Below are 17,923 nucleotides of genomic sequence, written 5' to 3' on the forward strand. Positions count from 1 at the left end.
ACCGGACAACTCACCCTCAGTGTACAAAGCCATCGAACATCTTCACAGACTCTCTTCAGAAGTGCACCAAGAACAAGAAGAATGGTCGCTTGGTGGTTGGTTCTGGAACACCGTTAAGAACTGGGGTTGGAGACTGTTCACCATTATCCTGATTCCTGTAGTTGTGGTGTGCGGTCTATGCTTAGGAATTCAATGTCTGCCACCTCTGTGTTCATTATGTGCAAATTGTATTTACCCTAAGACTGTGGACTTTGAAAACGAACGTATGAGAGCAATATTTGATGCCGAGGTTAGGAATTTGATGAAGATTGACATTGAGTAAGCAAGTTGGCTAAGATATGTTGAAAAGGGAGGACTGTTAAAGATTAAACTGCAAAACGTCAACATTATCGGCGCCATCTTGCCCCCCCCCTTTTCGAGCCCATTCGTGCGCGTAAGCGGCAGCCATTTTGACTGCCATGGCCTCCCTGCCCCTCACTAATAGCCAGCGCGTCTCTCTCTCTCTTAACCTCACAAGCATTCCCCCGCACGCTGACAACCCCCGCTCTCTCATGCCTTGGGTCATAAACCCCTCTTCAGCGCAGCTTCACCACTGAGTCCCATCCTGTTCCCAGCGCGACACCTCCCCTCATTCCTTTCATGGCCTCAAACCCTTTTGATGCAAACCCCCTTTTTCCTGCGTCCCCGTTTGTCTTCCCTGTTCCCAGGCCGCCACCTGGCTCTGCGGATACTGTTTATTACCCCGTACAGTAGGAAGCTTCCCCTCCCCATCAAAAGACCCCCGAACCGATCAAAGCCCCCACCCCATGGGATCCGATCAACCCCATGCATTCCGTGAATCGGCGGAATGCCCTGCTGTGCAACGACCATCACCTGTTGTGACCAGGGTGGGGAATCCAACTGTAAATGTATGTGGGAACGGGTCTGAAGGGGAGATTCCGAGGATGTTCTTTCAAGTATTAAAGTATTGCGAGAATGTGTTATGTGCAATAAAGGTCATAAACTCAACTATAAGAGGCCAGGCCTCAGAGATGTGGTTAGAGCACCTCGTGACGATACTTGCTGTCTGAATTGATGTGTTCTCCTCCGGAGAGAATAAAATCCTCGTTTCCCGCCTTCCAGTCTCCAGCGCCTGCTTCTTCATTGATTTATATTGGTGGGTCATAGAGGCGATACCGCCGGGCAACATAAAGGGGTCTTTGGTTACCGGTTGTCTTTGGAACCCCTTTTAACAAAGGGAGCAGGCGCTGTAAGTATTGGTTGGGTACTTCCTTTGGTAATGACTAGGCCACTGACGCCAGAAGCCTCAGCACACACTGATATGTACGCACGTGGGCTACTTTCGTGCTTAACCGGTGTTCCGAGGAGTGCTGTACCCCCATCGAGCTTTGTACCCTCTGTGGTGCCGTATCACCGGGGGTAGGAATACCTAGGCCGCAGAGTGGGCCCTAATCTACACTGTTTCTAGGTGTAGATTTTAGCGTTGGATGGAGAGAGAGGTGGGCGAGGGGATAGACGTTCATATTGGATGCTGTCCATGACGTTCACGGATGCCCCAGTGTTGATCATAGCATGTACCGGGGATCCTGCGATCGGTACGTCGCACATTGGTGGCGCAGACTCTGCGCACCATCTCTGCCAATGAAGGACACGAAGTACACCTCATCATCATCGTCTTCCAAACTAAACACCGCGCGGGAAGCATCACTGCAAGGACCAGGGCCTTCAAGCGACAGCTGATGCACACTGCCAGAGGCCAGGGGCCGGCAGGGTGCGCAGTGAGGCTGGGGGTGAGGAGCCGGAAGACAGACAGGGCCCCTGTAGCCACGTGGTGGGCCTCTCCAGCGTCAGGGCGCTCGCCGAGGCATCACACAACGGGGGGGGGGCGGCGGAAAGCGTGTCCCCGGGCCCAAAGGACAGGCTCCTTGTGTTTGAGTGTCCTCCATATATTGCAGTATTATACCTTTATGTTTACTTTATATGCTTTTGTAACCTGCACACGTGTCACTTTTTCCTCCTGTAATGCACCGTTTGTTACCTCTTGTATTTTGTTAGCTCACGATTGCCACTTTTGCCGCATGCAATGTAACGTTTGCTTTTGTAATTTGTTCACTTGTAATGTTCTCATGTATCAGTTCTGTTCCTATTGTGAAGTATTGTGAAGCGCTCTGATACCTTCGGGTAAAGTCTGCGCTATATAAAAACGCATACATAAAATAAAATAAAATAAAAGCACACGATGTATTGCATCAAGGAGCAGCCTTCGGGCATGCGTTGACACACAGCTTCAAGAAAAAAAAGAAAAGCACACACTTCTCCCTCCCCCCTCCCCACCCCACTCCACCTCCCCCCCCCCCCTGATCACCCAGTGTTCCTAAGAGAAGGTTAGAATTTGTTCAACTATAATAGTGCGCTACATGTGTATGTCACAAAAATTAAATTTCCCATAAAAAATAAGTTATTTGTCAAGACCACTGTAACTTTTCTTTTCTTTATAATTAAAACAGAGCATCCGGGAATGCATCTTTTGTTTTATGCTATTAAATAAAAAAAAAGATATTTGTGTCCATTTCCCCTATATATGTTTTAATTAAAATGCCGCCATTTTGGCAAAGTACAGTAGAGTAACTTTTTAACACACGTCTAGTTTCATGTTGTCATTAATAATTGCACTTCTTAACCAAGGGATGAAATGAGCACTTTGTGCGTGGAGTCGAGCCAGCCAGAAGTCGAACCTGGAATCTTCTGCTCCGTAGGCAGACGCGTTACCCATTGCGCCACTGGCCCACTGCTATCTCTACACGACGGGGCAGAGTACTAGACCAGTGCATATGCGCTCTGGGATATGGTCGGTAGTGTGCACACTAGACAGGTTGAATAAGCTGGGAAAATTATAGCTCTTTCACATTAAGTAGTGAAGAGTCAAATACTGAGGTCTATGAAGGGATCACTTAAGGAACTCACCGAATGTACAGGCAATAAAAGTCACAACATCTTTAACAGCCACTGCTCTCTTGGGCAAAGAGTAGTGATGTAACTTTGTATATTTTGTTCCCTGCTCTGATTGGATCAAAGTCTTTTCGATTTGGTCAGAACTCGCGATTTAACTAGTTCTTTTCCACTGCAGTGCAAGTGCAGAGGGCGGTGTGGCGGGAAATACAACTGTTTGCGCACATTATACATCGCAACTGGAAAGAACCACTGTTCCGCAGACACAATACATTTGTTATTTATTTTTCTAGAACCGTGGCCAATGGCCATGCACTAGTGTCACAGATGCCACGTTATTTTGACCAGTTTAAATGGAAAAAGTCACTAGCAGCTGCATCCGTGACAGCCATTATGAAGGTCCGCGCCTTCGAGACCACGCTTGTAAAGGTGCTTTTTAAAAAACATTTCACTAGCATTTATTGTTCGATGAAAATATTGGGCCCTTTGGCAAATCGACAGTTATCTGTTTTACAGTTAAAACAGACCTATCGAGAAACTCTGATGGCCCACTTTAAAAACTAAATATTGGCGTTAAATTCCTAGTATGTAACTTAATCAAATGCGTAGCTGTTTATGTAACGAAATTTACAGGTCAGTTTATTATAAAACCAGACAGGACGGAACTTCATGGTCTAACAGGCATGATGTAGTTTCTTATAATGTTTATAGATCATTGTAATGTTTATATTATTGGTTGAAAAAAGGTGCCTCCACAATTCGAGCCAGCCAGGAGTCGAACCTGGAATCTTCTGCTCCGTAGGCAGACGCGTTATCCATTGCGCCACTGGCCCGCTGTGTATGAAGTCTTCAGAGAACAGGTAATAGCCAAATCACAGGTGAGGTGCTACAAGTTGGTGCTGTGACAGACAGTAAGGATATAGCGGCGCACTCTACAATAGAAAACACACAGTTCTAGGAGCTAAGTACAATATCAACTCATTTCAAGTCGAAGCTCTGAAGCCAGCCTATAGGTTTGTGGAGCTTCAGAGCCCTGCACACTTTTCTTCTTTGCAGAGATGAATGCTGCATTCGAGGGGAAAGGCTTCTTGGCTTTGCCTCCTCTAACTGCAGAAATGCGGCTGGAGCCTGACATCTTACAATTCCTTCCGTTATATATAACAATATATAACATTTTGCAGACAGTACTACATGACAACTACGAACAAACTACTATATGCTATAAACAAACAAAATCAGTTCTACAGTCTTTCAGATAAGGTGGCCTGCCAGGAAGCATCCTGTTGGCCTTGCGCCTGTGGTCACACAATGAAGGGAGCAGGCGCTGTAAGTATTGGTTGGGTACTTCCTTTGGTAATGACTAGGCCACTGACGCCAGAAGCCTCAGCACACACTGATATGTACGCACGTGGGCTACTTTCGTGCTTAACCGGTGTTCCGAGGAGTGCTGTACCCCCATCGAGCTTTGTACCCTCTGTGGTGCCGTATCACCGGGGGTAGGAATACCTAGGCCGCAGAGTGGGGCCTAATCTACACTGTTTCTAGGTGTAGATTTTAGCGTTGGATGGAGAGAGAGGTGGGCGAGGGGATAGACGTTCATATTGGATGCTGTCCATGACGTTCACGGATGCCCCAGTGTTGATCATAGCATGTACCGGGGATCCTGCGATCGGTACGTCGCACATTGGTGGCGCAGACTCTGCGCACCATCTCTGCCAATGAAGGACACGAAGTACACCTCATCATCATCGTCTTCCAAACTAAACACCGCGCGGGAAGCATCACTGCAAGGACCAGGGTCTTCAAGCGACAGCTGATGCACACTGCCAGAGGCCAGGGGCCGGCAGGGTGCGCAGTGAGGCTGGGGGTGAGGAGCCGGAAGACAGACAGGGCCCCTGTAGCCACGTGGTGGGCCTCTCCAGCGTCAGGGCGCTCGCCGAGGCATCACACAACGGGGGGGGGGGGGGGGGGCGGCGGAAAGCGTGTCCCCGGGCCCAAAGGACAGGCTCCTTGTGTTTGAGTGTCCTCCATATATTGCAGTATTATACCTTTATGTTTACTTTATATGCTTTTGTAACCTGCACACGTGTCACTTTTTCCTCCTGTAATGCACCGTTTGTTACCTCTTGTATTTTGTTAGCTCACGATTGCCACTTTTGCCGCATGCAATGTAACGTTTGCTTTTGTAATTTGTTCACTTGTAATGTTCTCATGTATCAGTTCTGTTCCTATTGTGAAGTATTGTGAAGCGCTCTGATACCTTCGGGTAAAGTCTGCGCTATATAAAAACGCATACATAAAATAAAATAAAATAAAAGCACACGATGTATTGCATCAAGGAGCAGCCTTCGGGCATGCGTTGACACACAGCTTCAAGAAAAAAAAGAAAAGCACACACTTCTCCCTCCCCCCTCCCCACCCCACTCCACCTCCCCCCCCCCCCTGATCACCCAGTGTTCCTAAGAGAAGGTTAGAATTTGTTCAACTATAATAGTGCGCTACATGTGTATGTCACAAAAATTAAATTTCCCATAAAAAATAAGTTCTTTGTCAAGACGACTGTAACTTTTCTTTTCTTTATAATTAAAACAGAGCATCCGGGAATGCATCTTTTGTTTTATGCTATTAAATAAAAAAAAAGATATTTGTGTCCATTTCCCCTATATATGTTTTAATTAAAATGCCGCCATTTTGGCAAAGTACAGTAGAGTAACTTTTTAACACACGTCTAGTTTCATGTTGTCATTAATAATTGCACTTCTTAACCAAGGGATGAAATGAGCACTTTGTGCGTGGAGTCGAGCCAGCCAGGAGTCGAACCTGGAATCTTCTGCTCCGTAGGCAGACGCGTTATCCATTGCGCCACTGGCCCACTGCTATCTCCACACGACGGGGCAGAGTACTAGACCAGTGCATATGCGCTCGGGGATATGGTCGGTAGTGTGCACACTAGACAGGTTGAATAAGCTGGGAAAATTATAGCTCTTTCACATTAAGTAGTGAAGAGTCAAATACTGAGGTCTATGAAGGGATCACTTAAGGAACTCACCGAATGTACAGGCAATAAAAGTCACAACAACTTTAACAGCCACTGCTCTCTTGGGCAAAGAGTAGTGATGTAACTTTGTATATTTTGTTCCCTGCTCTGATTGGATCAAAGTCTTTTCGATTTGGTCAGAACTCGCGATTTAACTAGTTCTTTTCCGCTGCAGTGCAAGTGCAGAGGGCGGTGTGGCGGGAAATACAACTGTTTGCGCACATTATACATCGCAACTGGAAAGAACCACTGTTCCGCAGACACAATACATTTGTTATTTATTTTTCTAGAACCGTGGCCAATGGCCATGCACTAGTGTCACAGATGCCACGTTATTTTGACCAGTTTAAATGGAAAAAGTCACTAGCAGCTGCATCCGTGACAGCCATTATGAAGGTCCGCGCCTTCGAGACCACGCTTGTAAAGGTGCTTTTTAAAAAACATTTCACTAGCATTTATTGTTCGATGAAAATATTGGGCCCTTTGGCAAATCGACAGTTATCTGTTTTACAGTTAAAACAGACCTATCGAGAAACTCTGATGGCCCACTTTAAAAACTAAATATTGGCGTTAAATTCCTAGTATGTAACTTAATCAAATGCGTAGCTGTTTATGTAACGAAATTTACAGGTCAGTTTATTATAAAACCAGACAGGACGGAACTTCATGGTCTAACAGGCATGATGTAGTTTCTTATAATGTTTATAGATCATTGTAATGTTTATATTATTGGTTGAAAAAGGTGCCTCCACAATTCGAGCCAGCCAGGAGTCGAACCTGGAATCTTCTGCTCCGTAGGCAGACGCGTTATCCATTGCGCCACTGGCCCGCCGTGTACGAAGTCTTCAGAGAACAGGTAATAGCCAAATCACAGGTGAGGTGCTACAAGTTGGTGCTGTGACAGACAGTAAGGCTATAGCGGCGCACTCTACAATAGAAAACACACAGTTCTAGGAGCTAAGTACAATATCAACTCATTTCAAGTCGAAGCTCTGAAGCCAGCCTACAGGTTTGTGGAGCTTCAGAGCCCTGCACACTTTACTGCTTTGCAGAGATGAATGCTGCCTTCGAGGGGAAAGGCTTCTTGGCTTTGCCTCCTCTAACTGCAGAAATGCAGCTGGAGCCTGACATCTTACAATTCCTTCCGTTATATATAACAATATATAACATTTTGCAGACAGTACTACATGACAACTACGAACAAACTACTATATGCTATAAACAAACAAAATCAGTTCTACAGTCTTTCAGATAAGGTGGCCTGCCAGGAAGCATCCTGTTGGCCTTGCGCCTGTGGTCACACAATGAAGGGAGCAGGCGCTGTAAGTATTGGTTGGGTACTTCCTTTGGTAATGACTAGGCCACTGACGCCAGAAGCCTCAGCACACACTGATATGTACGCATGTGGGCTACTTTCGTGCTTGACCGGTGTTCCGAGGAGTGCTGTACCCCCATCGAGCTTTGTACCCTCTGTGGTGCCGTATCACCGGGGGTAGGAATACCTAGGCCGCAGAGTGGGGCCTAATCTACACTGTTTCTAGGTGTAGATTTTAGCGTTGGATGGAGAGAGAGGTGGGCGAGGGGATAGACGTTCATATTGGATGCTGTCCATGACGTTCACGGATGCCCCAGTGTTGATCATAGCATGTACCGGGGATCCTGCGATCGGTACGTCGCACATTGGTGGCGGCAGACTCTGCGCACCATCTCTGCCAATGAAGGACACGAAGTACACCTCATCATCATCGTCTTCCAAACTAAACACCGCGCAGGAAGCATCACTGCAAGGACCAGGGTCTTCAAGCGACAGCTGATGCACACTGCCAGAGGCCAGGGGCCGGCAGGGTGCGCAGTGAGGCTGGGGGTGAGGAGCCGGAAGACAGACAGGGCCCCTGTAGCCACGTGGTGGGCCTCTCCAGCGTCAGGGCACTACTCGCTTCTCCCCCTCCAGGGCGCTCGCCGAGGCATCACACAACGGGGGGGGGGGGCGGCGGAAAGCGTGTCCCCGGGCCCAAAGGACAGGCTCCTTGTGTTTGAGTGTCCTCCATATATTGCAGTATTATACCTTTATGTTTACTTTATATGCTTTTGTAACCTGCACACGTGTCACTTTTTCCTCCTGTAATGCACCGTTTGTTACCTCTTGTATTTTGTTAGCTCACGATTGCCACTTTTGCCGCATGCAATGTAACGTTTGCTTTTGTAATTTGTTCACTTGTAATGTTCTCATGTATCAGTTCTGTTCCTATTGTGAAGTATTGTGAAGCGCTCTGATACCTTCGGGTAAAGTCTGCGCTATATAAAAACGCATACATAAAATAAAATAAAATAAAAGCACACGATGTATTGCATCAAGGAGCAGCCTTCGGGCATGCGTTGACACACAGCTTCAAGAAAAAAAAGAAAAGCACACACTTCTCCCTCCCCCCTCCCCACCCCACTCCACCTCCCCCCCCCTCCCTGATCACCCAGTGTTCCTAAGAGAAGGTTAGAATTTGTTCAACTATAATAGTGCGCTACATGTGTATGTCACAAAAATTAAATTTCCCATAAAAAATAAGTTCTTTGTCAAGACCACTGTAACCTTTCTTTTCTTTATAATTAAAACAGAGCATCCGGGAATGCATCTTTTGTTTTATGCTATTAAATAAAAAAAAAGATATTTGTGTCCATTTCCCCTATATATGTTTTAATTAAAATGCCGCCATTTTGGCAAAGTACAGTAGAGTAACTTTTTAACACACGTCTAGTTTCATGTTGTCATTAATAATTGCACTTCTTAACAAAGGGATGAAATGAGCACTTTGTGCGTGGAGTCGAACCTGGAATCTTCTGCTCCGTAGGCAGACGCGTTATCCATTGCGCCACTGGCCCACTGCTATCTCTACACGACGGGGAAGAGTACTAGACCAGTGCATATGCGCTCTGGGATATGGTCGGTAGTGTGCACGCTAGACAGGTTGAATAAGCTGGGAAAATTATAGCTCTTTCACATTAAGTAGTGAAGAGTCAAATACTCAGGTCTATGAAGGGATCACTTAAGGAACTCACCGAATGTACAGGCAATAAAAGTCACAACAACTTTAACAGCCACTGCTCTCTTGGGCAAAGAGTAGTGATGTCACTTTGTATATTTTGTTCCCTGCTCTGATTGGATCAAAGTCTTTTCTATTTGGTCAGAACTCGCGATTTAACTAGTTCTTTTCCGCTGCAGTGCAAGTGCAGAGGGCGGTGTGGCGGGAAATACAACTGTTTGCGCACATTATACATCGCAACTGGAAAGAACCACTGTTCCGCAGACACAATACATTTGTTATTTATTTTTCTAGAACCGTGGCCAATGGCCATGCACTAGTATCACAGATGCCACGTTATTTTGACCAGTTTAAATGGAAAAAGTCACTAGCAGCTGCATCCGTGACAGCCATTATGAAGGTCCGCGCCTTCGAGACCACGCTTGTAAAGGTGCTTTTTAAAAAACATTTCACTAGCATTTATTGTTCGATGAAAATATTGGGCCCTTTGGCAAATCGACAGTTATCTGTTTTACAGTTAAAACAGACCTATCGAGAAACTCTGATGGCCCACTTTAAAAACTAAATATTGGCGTTAAATTCCTAGTATGTAACTTAATCAAATGCGTAGCTGTTTATGTAACGAAATTTACAGGTCAGTTTATTATAAAACCAGACAGGACGGAACTTCATGGTCTAACAGGCATGATGTAGTTTCTTATAATGTTTATAGATCATTGTAATGTTTATATTATTGGTTGAAAAAAGGTACCTCCACAATTCGAGCCAGCCAGGAGTCGAACCTGGAATCTTCTGCTCCGTAGGCAGACGCGTTATCCATTGCGCCACTGGCCCGCTGTGTATGAAGTCTTCAGAGAACAGGTAATAGCCAAATCACAGGTGAGGTGCTACAAGTTGGTGGTGTGACAGACAGTAAAGATATGGCGGCGCACTCTACAATAGAAAACACACAGTTCTAGGAGCTAAGTACAATATCAACTCATTTCAAGTCGAAGCTCTGAAGCCAGCCTATAGGTTTGTGGAGCTTCAGAGCCCTGCACACTTTTCTTCTTTGCAGAGATGAATGCTGCATTCGAGGGGAAAGGCTTCTTGGCTTTGCCTCCTCTAACTGCAGAAATGCGGCTGGAGCCTGACATCTTACAATTCCTTCCGTTATATATAACAATATATAACATTTTGCAGACAGTACTACATGACAACTACGAACAAACTACTATATGCTATAAACAAACAAAATCAGTTCTACAGTCTTTCAGATAAGGTGGCCTGCCAGGAAGCATCCTGTTGGCCTTGCGCCTGTGGTCACACAATGAAGGGAGCAGGCGCTGTAAGTATTGGTTGGGTACTTCCTTTGGTAATGACTAGGCCACTGACGCCAGAAGCCTCAGCACACACTGATATGTACGCACGTGGGCTACTTTCGTGCTTGACCGGTGTTCCGAGGAGTGCTGTACCCCCATCGAGCTTTGTACCCTCTGTGGTGCCGTATCACCGGGGGTAGGAATACCTAGGCCGCAGAGTGGGGCCTAATCTACACTGTTTCTAGGTGTAGATTTTAGCGTTGGATGGAGAGAGAGGTGGGCGAGGGGATAGACGTTCATATTGGATGCTGTCCATGACGTTCACGGATGCCCCAGTGTTGATCATAGCATGTACCGGGGATCCTGCGATCGGTACGTCGCACATTGGTGGCGCAGACTCTGCGCACCATCTCTGCCAATGAAGGACACGAAGTACACCTCATCATCATCGTCTTCCAAACTAAACACCGCGCGGGAAGCATCACTGCAAGGACCAGGGTCTTCAAGCGACAGCTGATGCACACTGCCAGAGGCCAGGGGCCGGCAGGGTGCGCAGTGAGGCTGGGGGTGAGGAGCCGGAAGACAGACAGGGCCCCTGTAGCCACGTGGTGGGCCTCTCCAGCGTCAGGGCGCTCGCCGAGGCATCACACAACGGGGGGGGGGGGGGGGGGGGGGGGGGCGGCGGAAAGCGTGTCCCCGGGCCCAAAGGACAGGCTCCTTGTGTTTGAGTGTCCTCCATATATTGCAGTATTATACCTTTATGTTTACTTTATATGCTTTTGTAACCTGCACACGTGTCACTTTTTCCTCCTGTAATGCACCGTTTGTTACCTCTTGTATTTTGTTAGCTCACGATTGCCACTTTTGCCGCATGCAATGTAACGTTTGCTTTTGTAATTTGTTCACTTGTAATGTTCTCATGTATCAGTTCTGTTCCTATTGTGAAGTATTGTGAAGCGCTCTGATACCTTCGGGTAAAGTCTGCGCTATATAAAAACGCATACATAAAATAAAATAAAATAAAAGCACACGATGTATTGCATCAAGGAGCAGCCTTCGGGCATGCGTTGACACACAGCTTCAAGAAAAAAAAGAAAAGCACACACTTCTCCCTCCCCCCTCCCCACCCCACTCCACCTCCCCCCCCCCCTGATCACCCAGTGTTCCTAAGAGAAGGTTAGAATTTGTTCAACTATAATAGTGCGCTACATGTGTATGTCACAAAAATTAAATTTCCCATAAAAAATAAGTTCTTTGTCAAGACGACTGTAACTTTTCTTTTCTTTATAATTAAAACAGAGCATCCGGGAATGCATCTTTTGTTTTATGCTATTAAATAAAAAAAAAGATATTTGTGTCCATTTCCCCTATATATGTTTTAATTAAAATGCCGCCATTTTGGCAAAGTACAGTAGAGTAACTTTTTAACACACGTCTAGTTTCATGTTGTCATTAATAATTGCACTTCTTAACCAAGGGATGAAATGAGCACTTTGTGCGTGGAGTCGAGCCAGCCAGGAGTCGAACCTGGAATCTTCTGCTCCGTAGGCAGACGCGTTATCCATTGCGCCACTGGCCCACTGCTATCTCCACACGACGGGGCAGAGTACTAGACCAGTGCATATGCGCTCTGGGATATGGTCGGTAGTGTGCACACTAGACAGGTTGAATAAGCTGGGAAAATTATAGCTCTTTCACATTAAGTAGTGAAGAGTCAAATACTGAGGTCTATGAAGGGATCACTTAAGGAACTCACCGAATGTACAGGCAATAAAAGTCACAACAACTTTAACAGCCACTGCTCTCTTGGGCAAAGAGTAGTGATGTAACTTTGTATATTTTGTTCCCTGCTCTGATTGGATCAAAGTCTTTTCGATTTGGTCAGAACTCGCGATTTAACTAGTTCTTTTCCGCTGCAGTGCAAGTGCAGAGGGCGGTGTGGCGGGAAATACAACTGTTTGCGCACATTATACATCGCAACTGGAAAGAACCACTGTTCCGCAGACACAATACATTTGTTATTTATTTTTCTAGAACCGTGGCCAATGGCCATGCACTAGTGTCACAGATGCCACGTTATTTTGACCAGTTTAAATGGAAAAAGTCACTAGCAGCTGCATCCGTGACAGCCATTATGAAGGTCCGCGCCTTCGAGACCACGCTTGTAAAGGTGCTTTTTAAAAAACATTTCACTAGCATTTATTGTTCGATGAAAATATTGGGCCCTTTGGCAAATCGACAGTTATCTGTTTTACAGTTAAAACAGACCTATCGAGAAACTCTGATGGCCCACTTTAAAAACTAAATATTGGCGTTAAATTCCTAGTATGTAACTTAATCAAATGCGTAGCTGTTTATGTAACGAAATTTACAGGTCAGTTTATTATAAAACCAGACAGGACGGAACTTCATGGTCTAACAGGCATGATGTAGTTTCTTATAATGTTTATAGATCATTGTAATGTTTATATTATTGGTTGAAAAAAGGTGCCTCCACAATTCGAGCCAGCCAGGAGTCGAACCTGGAATCTTCTGCTCCGTAGGCAGACGCGTTATCCATTGCGCCACTGGCCCGCCGTGTACGAAGTCTTCAGAGAACAGGTAATAGCCAAATCACAGGTGAGGTGCTACAAGTTGGTGCTGTGACAGACAGTAAGGCTATAGCGGCGCACTCTACAATAGAAAACACACAGTTCTAGGAGCTAAGTACAATATCAACTCATTTCAAGTCGAAGCTCTGAAGCCAGCCTACAGGTTTGTGGAGCTTCAGAGCCCTGCACACTTTACTGCTTTGCAGAGATGAATGCTGCCTTCGAGGGGAAAGGCTTCTTGGCTTTGCCTCCTCTAACTGCAGAAATGCAGCTGGAGCCTGACATCTTACAATTCCTTCCGTTATATATAACAATATATAACATTTTGCAGACAGTACTACATGACAACTACGAACAAACTACTATATGCTATAAACAAACAAAATCAGTTCTACAGTCTTTCAGATAAGGTGGCCTGCCAGGAAGCATCCTGTTGGCCTTGCGCCTGTGGTCACACAATGAAGGGAGCAGGCGCTGTAAGTATTGGTTGGGTACTTCCTTTGGTAATGACTAGGCCACTGACGCCAGAAGCCTCAGCACACACTGATATGTACGCACGTGGGCTACTTTCGTGCTTGACCGGTGTTCCGAGGAGTGCTGTACCCCCATCGAGCTTTGTACCCTCTGTGGTGCCGTATCACCGGGGGTAGGAATACCTAGGCCGCAGAGTGGGGCCTAATCTACACTGTTTCTAGGTGTAGATTTTAGCGTTGGATGGAGAGAGAGGTGGGCGAGGGGATAGACGTTCATATTGGATGCTGTCCATGACGTTCACGGATGCCCCAGTGTTGATCATAGCATGTACCGGGGATCCTGCGATCGGTACGTCGCACATTGGTGGCGGCAGACTCTGCGCACCATCTCTGCCAATGAAGGACACGAAGTACACCTCATCATCATCGTCTTCCAAACTAAACACCGCGCAGGAAGCATCACTGCAAGGACCAGGGTCTTCAAGCGACAGCTGATGCACACTGCCAGAGGCCAGGGGCCGGCAGGGTGCGCAGTGAGGCTGGGGGTGAGGAGCCGGAAGACAGACAGGGCCCCTGTAGCCACGTGGTGGGCCTCTCCAGCGTCAGGGCACTACTCGCTTCTCCCCCTCCAGGGCGCTCGCCGAGGCATCACACAACGGGGGGGGGGGCGGCGGAAAGCGTGTCCCCGGGCCCAAAGGACAGGCTCCTTGTGTTTGAGTGTCCTCCATATATTGCAGTATTATACCTTTATGTTTACTTTATATGCTTTTGTAACCTGCACACGTGTCACTTTTTCCTCCTGTAATGCACCGTTTGTTACCTCTTGTATTTTGTTAGCTCACGATTGCCACTTTTGCCGCATGCAATGTAACGTTTGCTTTTGTAATTTGTTCACTTGTAATGTTCTCATGTATCAGTTCTGTTCCTATTGTGAAGTATTGTGAAGCGCTCTGATACCTTCGGGTAAAGTCTGCGCTATATAAAAACGCATACATAAAATAAAATAAAATAAAAGCACACGATGTATTGCATCAAGGAGCAGCCTTCGGGCATGCGTTGACACACAGCTTCAAGAAAAAAAAGAAAAGCACACACTTCTCCCTCCCCCCTCCCCACCCCACTCCACCTCCCCCCCCCTCCCTGATCACCCAGTGTTCCTAAGAGAAGGTTAGAATTTGTTCAACTATAATAGTGCGCTACATGTGTATGTCACAAAAATTAAATTTCCCATAAAAAATACGTTCTTTGTCAAGACCACTGTAACCTTTCTTTTCTTTATAATTAAAACAGAGCATCCGGGAATGCATCTTTTGTTTTATGCTATTAAATAAAAAAAAAGATATTTGTGTCCATTTCCCCTATATATGTTTTAATTAAAATGCCGCCATTTTGGCAAAGTACAGTAGAGTAACTTTTTAACACACGTCTAGTTTCATGTTGTCATTAATAATTGCACTTCTTAACAAAGGGATGAAATGAGCACTTTGTGCGTGGAGTCGAACCTGGAATCTTCTGCTCCGTAGGCAGACGCGTTATCCATTGCGCCACTGGCCCACTGCTATCTCTACACGACGGGGAAGAGTACTAGACCAGTGCATATGCGCTCTGGGATATGGTCGGTAGTGTGCACGCTAGACAGGTTGAATAAGCTGGGAAAATTATAGCTCTTTCACATTAAGTAGTGAAGAGTCAAATACTCAGGTCTATGAAGGGATCACTTAAGGAACTCACCGAATGTACAGGCAATAAAAGTCACAACAACTTTAACAGCCACTGCTCTCTTGGGCAAAGAGTAGTGATGTCACTTTGTATATTTTGTTCCCTGCTCTGATTGGATCAAAGTCTTTTCTATTTGGTCAGAACTCGCGATTTAACTAGTTCTTTTCCGCTGCAGTGCAAGTGCAGAGGGCGGTGTGGCGGGAAATACAACTGTTTGCGCACATTATACATCGCAACTGGAAAGAACCACTGTTCCGCAGACACAATACATTTGTTATTTATTTTTCTAGAACCGTGGCCAATGGCCATGCACTAGTATCACAGATGCCACGTTATTTTGACCAGTTTAAATGGAAAAAGTCACTAGCAGCTGCATCCGTGACAGCCATTATGAAGGTCCGCGCCTTCGAGACCACGCTTGTAAAGGTGCTTTTTAAAAAACATTTCACTAGCATTTATTGTTCGATGAAAATATTGGGCCCTTTGGCAAATCGACAGTTATCTGTTTTACAGTTAAAACAGACCTATCGAGAAACTCTGATGGCCCACTTTAAAAACTAAATATTGGCGTTAAATTCCTAGTATGTAACTTAATCAAATGCGTAGCTGTTTATGTAACGAAATTTACAGGTCAGTTTATTATAAAACCAGACAGGACGGAACTTCATGGTCTAACAGGCATGATGTAGTTTCTTATAATGTTTATAGATCATTGTAATGTTTATATTATTGGTTGAAAAAAGGTGCCTCCACAATTCGAGCCAGCCAGGAGTCGAACCTGGAATCTTCTGCTCCGTAGGCAGACGCGTTATCCATTGCGCCACTGGCCCGCTGTGTATGAAGTCTTCAAAGAACAGGCAATAGCCAAATCACAGGTGAGGTGCTACAAGTTGGTGCTGTGACAGACAGTAAGGATATAGCGGCGCACTCTACAATAGAAAACACACAGTTCTAGGAGCTAAGTACAATATCAACTCATTTCAAGTCGAAGCTCTGAAGCCAGCCTACAGGTTTGTGGAGCTTCAGAGCCCTGCACACTTTACTGCTTTGCAGAGATGAATGCTGCCTTCGAGGGGAAAGGCTTCTTGGCTTTGCCTCCTCTAACTGCAGAAATGCGGCTGGAGCCTGACATCTTACAATTCCTTCCGTTATATATAACAATTTATAACATTTTGCAGACAGTACTACATTACAACTACGAACAAACTACTATATGCTATAAACAAACAAAATCAGTTCTACAGTCTTTCAGATAAGGTGGCCTGCCAGGAAGCATCCTGTTGGCCTTGCGCCTGTGGTCACACAATGAAGGGAGCAGGCGCTGTAAGTATTGGTTGGGTACTTCCTTTGGTAATGACTAGGCCACTGACGCCAGAAGCCTCAGCACACACTGATATGTACGCACGTGGGCTACTTTCGTGCTTGACCGGTGTTCCGAGGAGTGCTGTACCCCCATCGAGCTTTGTACCCTCTGTGGTGCCGTATCACCGGGGGTAGGAATACCTAGGCCGCAGAGTGGGGCCTAATCTACACTGTTTCTAGGTGTAGATTTTAGCGTTGGATGGAGAGAGAGGTGGGCGAGGGGATAGACGTTCATATTGGATGCTGTCCATGACGTTCACGGATGCCCCAGTGTTGATCATAGCATGTACCGGGGATCCTGCGATCGGTACGTCGCACATTGGTGGCGGCAGACTCTGCGCACCATCTCTGCCAATGAAGGACACGAAGTACACCTCATCATCATCGTCTTCCAAACTAAACACCGCGCGGGAAGCATCACTGCAAGGACCAGGGTCTTCAAGCGACAGCTGATGCACACTGCCAGAGGCCAGGGGCCGGCAGGGTGCGCAGTGAGGCTGGGGGTGAGGAGCCGGAAGACAGACAGGGCCCCTGTAGCCACGTGGTGGGCCTCTCCAGCGTCAGGGCACTACTCGCTTCTCCCTCTCCAGGGCGCTCGCCGAGGCATCACACAACGGGGGGGGGCGGCGGAAAGCGTGTCCCCGGGCCCAAAGGACAGGCTCCTTGTGTTTGAGTGTCCTCCATATATTGCAGTATTATACCTTTATGTTTACTTTATATGCTTTTGTAACCTGCACACGTGTCACTTTTTCCTCCTGTAATGCACCGTTTGTTACCTCTTGTATTTTGTTAGCTCACGATTGCCACTTTTGCCGCATGCAATGTAACGTTTGCTTTTGTAATTTGTTCACTTGTAATGTTCTCATGTATCAGTTCTGTTCCTATTGTGAAGTATTGTGAAGCGCTCTGATACCTTCGGGTAAAGTCTGCGCTATATAAAAACGCATACATAAAATAAAATAAAATAAAAGGACACGATGTATTGCATCAAGGAGCAGCCTTCGGGCATGCGTTGACACACAGCTTCAAGAAAAAAAAGAAAAGCACACACTTCTCCCTCCCCCCTCCCCACCCCACTCCACCTCCCCCCCCCCCTCCCTGATCACCCAGTGTTCCTAAGAGAAGGTTAGAATGTGTTCAACTATAATAGTGCGCTACATGTGTATGTCACAAAAATTAAATTTCCCATAAAAAATAAGTTCTTTGTCAAGACCACTGTAACCTTTCTTTTCTTTATAATTAAAACAGAGCATCCGGCATCCGGGAATGCATCTTTTGTTTTATGCTATTAAATAAAAAAAAAGATATTTGTGTCCATTTCCCCTATATATGTTTTAATTAAAATGCCGCCATTTTGGCAAAGTACAGTAGAGTAACTTTTTAACACACGTCTAGTTTCATGTTGTCATTAATAATTGCACTTCTTAACAAAGGGATGAAATGAGCTCTTTGTGCG

The 17,923-nt window shown here is 46.0% G+C and overlaps 7 non-coding genes across 7 annotated transcripts; all 7 read right to left on the reverse strand.

The window, feature by feature from the left end:
* Positions 1-3,709: 3,709 nt before the first annotated feature.
* TRNAR-ACG (transfer RNA arginine (anticodon ACG)) lies at positions 3,710-3,782 on the reverse strand. Its single transcript has one exon. It is a non-coding gene; the product is annotated as a tRNA-Arg (tRNA).
* Positions 3,783-5,748: 1,966 nt separating this feature from the next.
* On the reverse strand, positions 5,749-5,821 carry TRNAR-ACG (transfer RNA arginine (anticodon ACG)). Its single transcript has one exon. It is a non-coding gene; the product is annotated as a tRNA-Arg (tRNA).
* Positions 5,822-6,742: 921 nt separating this feature from the next.
* Positions 6,743-6,815, reverse strand: TRNAR-ACG (transfer RNA arginine (anticodon ACG)). The gene has a single exon. It is a non-coding gene; the product is annotated as a tRNA-Arg (tRNA).
* A 2,967-nt stretch (positions 6,816-9,782) lies between these two features.
* TRNAR-ACG (transfer RNA arginine (anticodon ACG)) lies at positions 9,783-9,855 on the reverse strand. The gene has a single exon. It is a non-coding gene; the product is annotated as a tRNA-Arg (tRNA).
* Positions 9,856-11,828: 1,973 nt separating this feature from the next.
* Positions 11,829-11,901, reverse strand: TRNAR-ACG (transfer RNA arginine (anticodon ACG)). The gene has a single exon. It is a non-coding gene; the product is annotated as a tRNA-Arg (tRNA).
* Positions 11,902-12,823: 922 nt separating this feature from the next.
* TRNAR-ACG (transfer RNA arginine (anticodon ACG)) lies at positions 12,824-12,896 on the reverse strand. The gene has a single exon. It is a non-coding gene; the product is annotated as a tRNA-Arg (tRNA).
* A 2,966-nt stretch (positions 12,897-15,862) lies between these two features.
* On the reverse strand, positions 15,863-15,935 carry TRNAR-ACG (transfer RNA arginine (anticodon ACG)). The gene has a single exon. It is a non-coding gene; the product is annotated as a tRNA-Arg (tRNA).
* Between the last annotated feature and the right edge of the window lie 1,988 nt (positions 15,936-17,923).

This window comes from Lissotriton vulgaris, chromosome 5 (genome assembly GCF_964263255.1).
Source record: "Lissotriton vulgaris chromosome 5, aLisVul1.2, whole genome shotgun sequence".
NCBI classification, from domain to species: Eukaryota; Metazoa; Chordata; class Amphibia; order Caudata; family Salamandridae; genus Lissotriton; species Lissotriton vulgaris.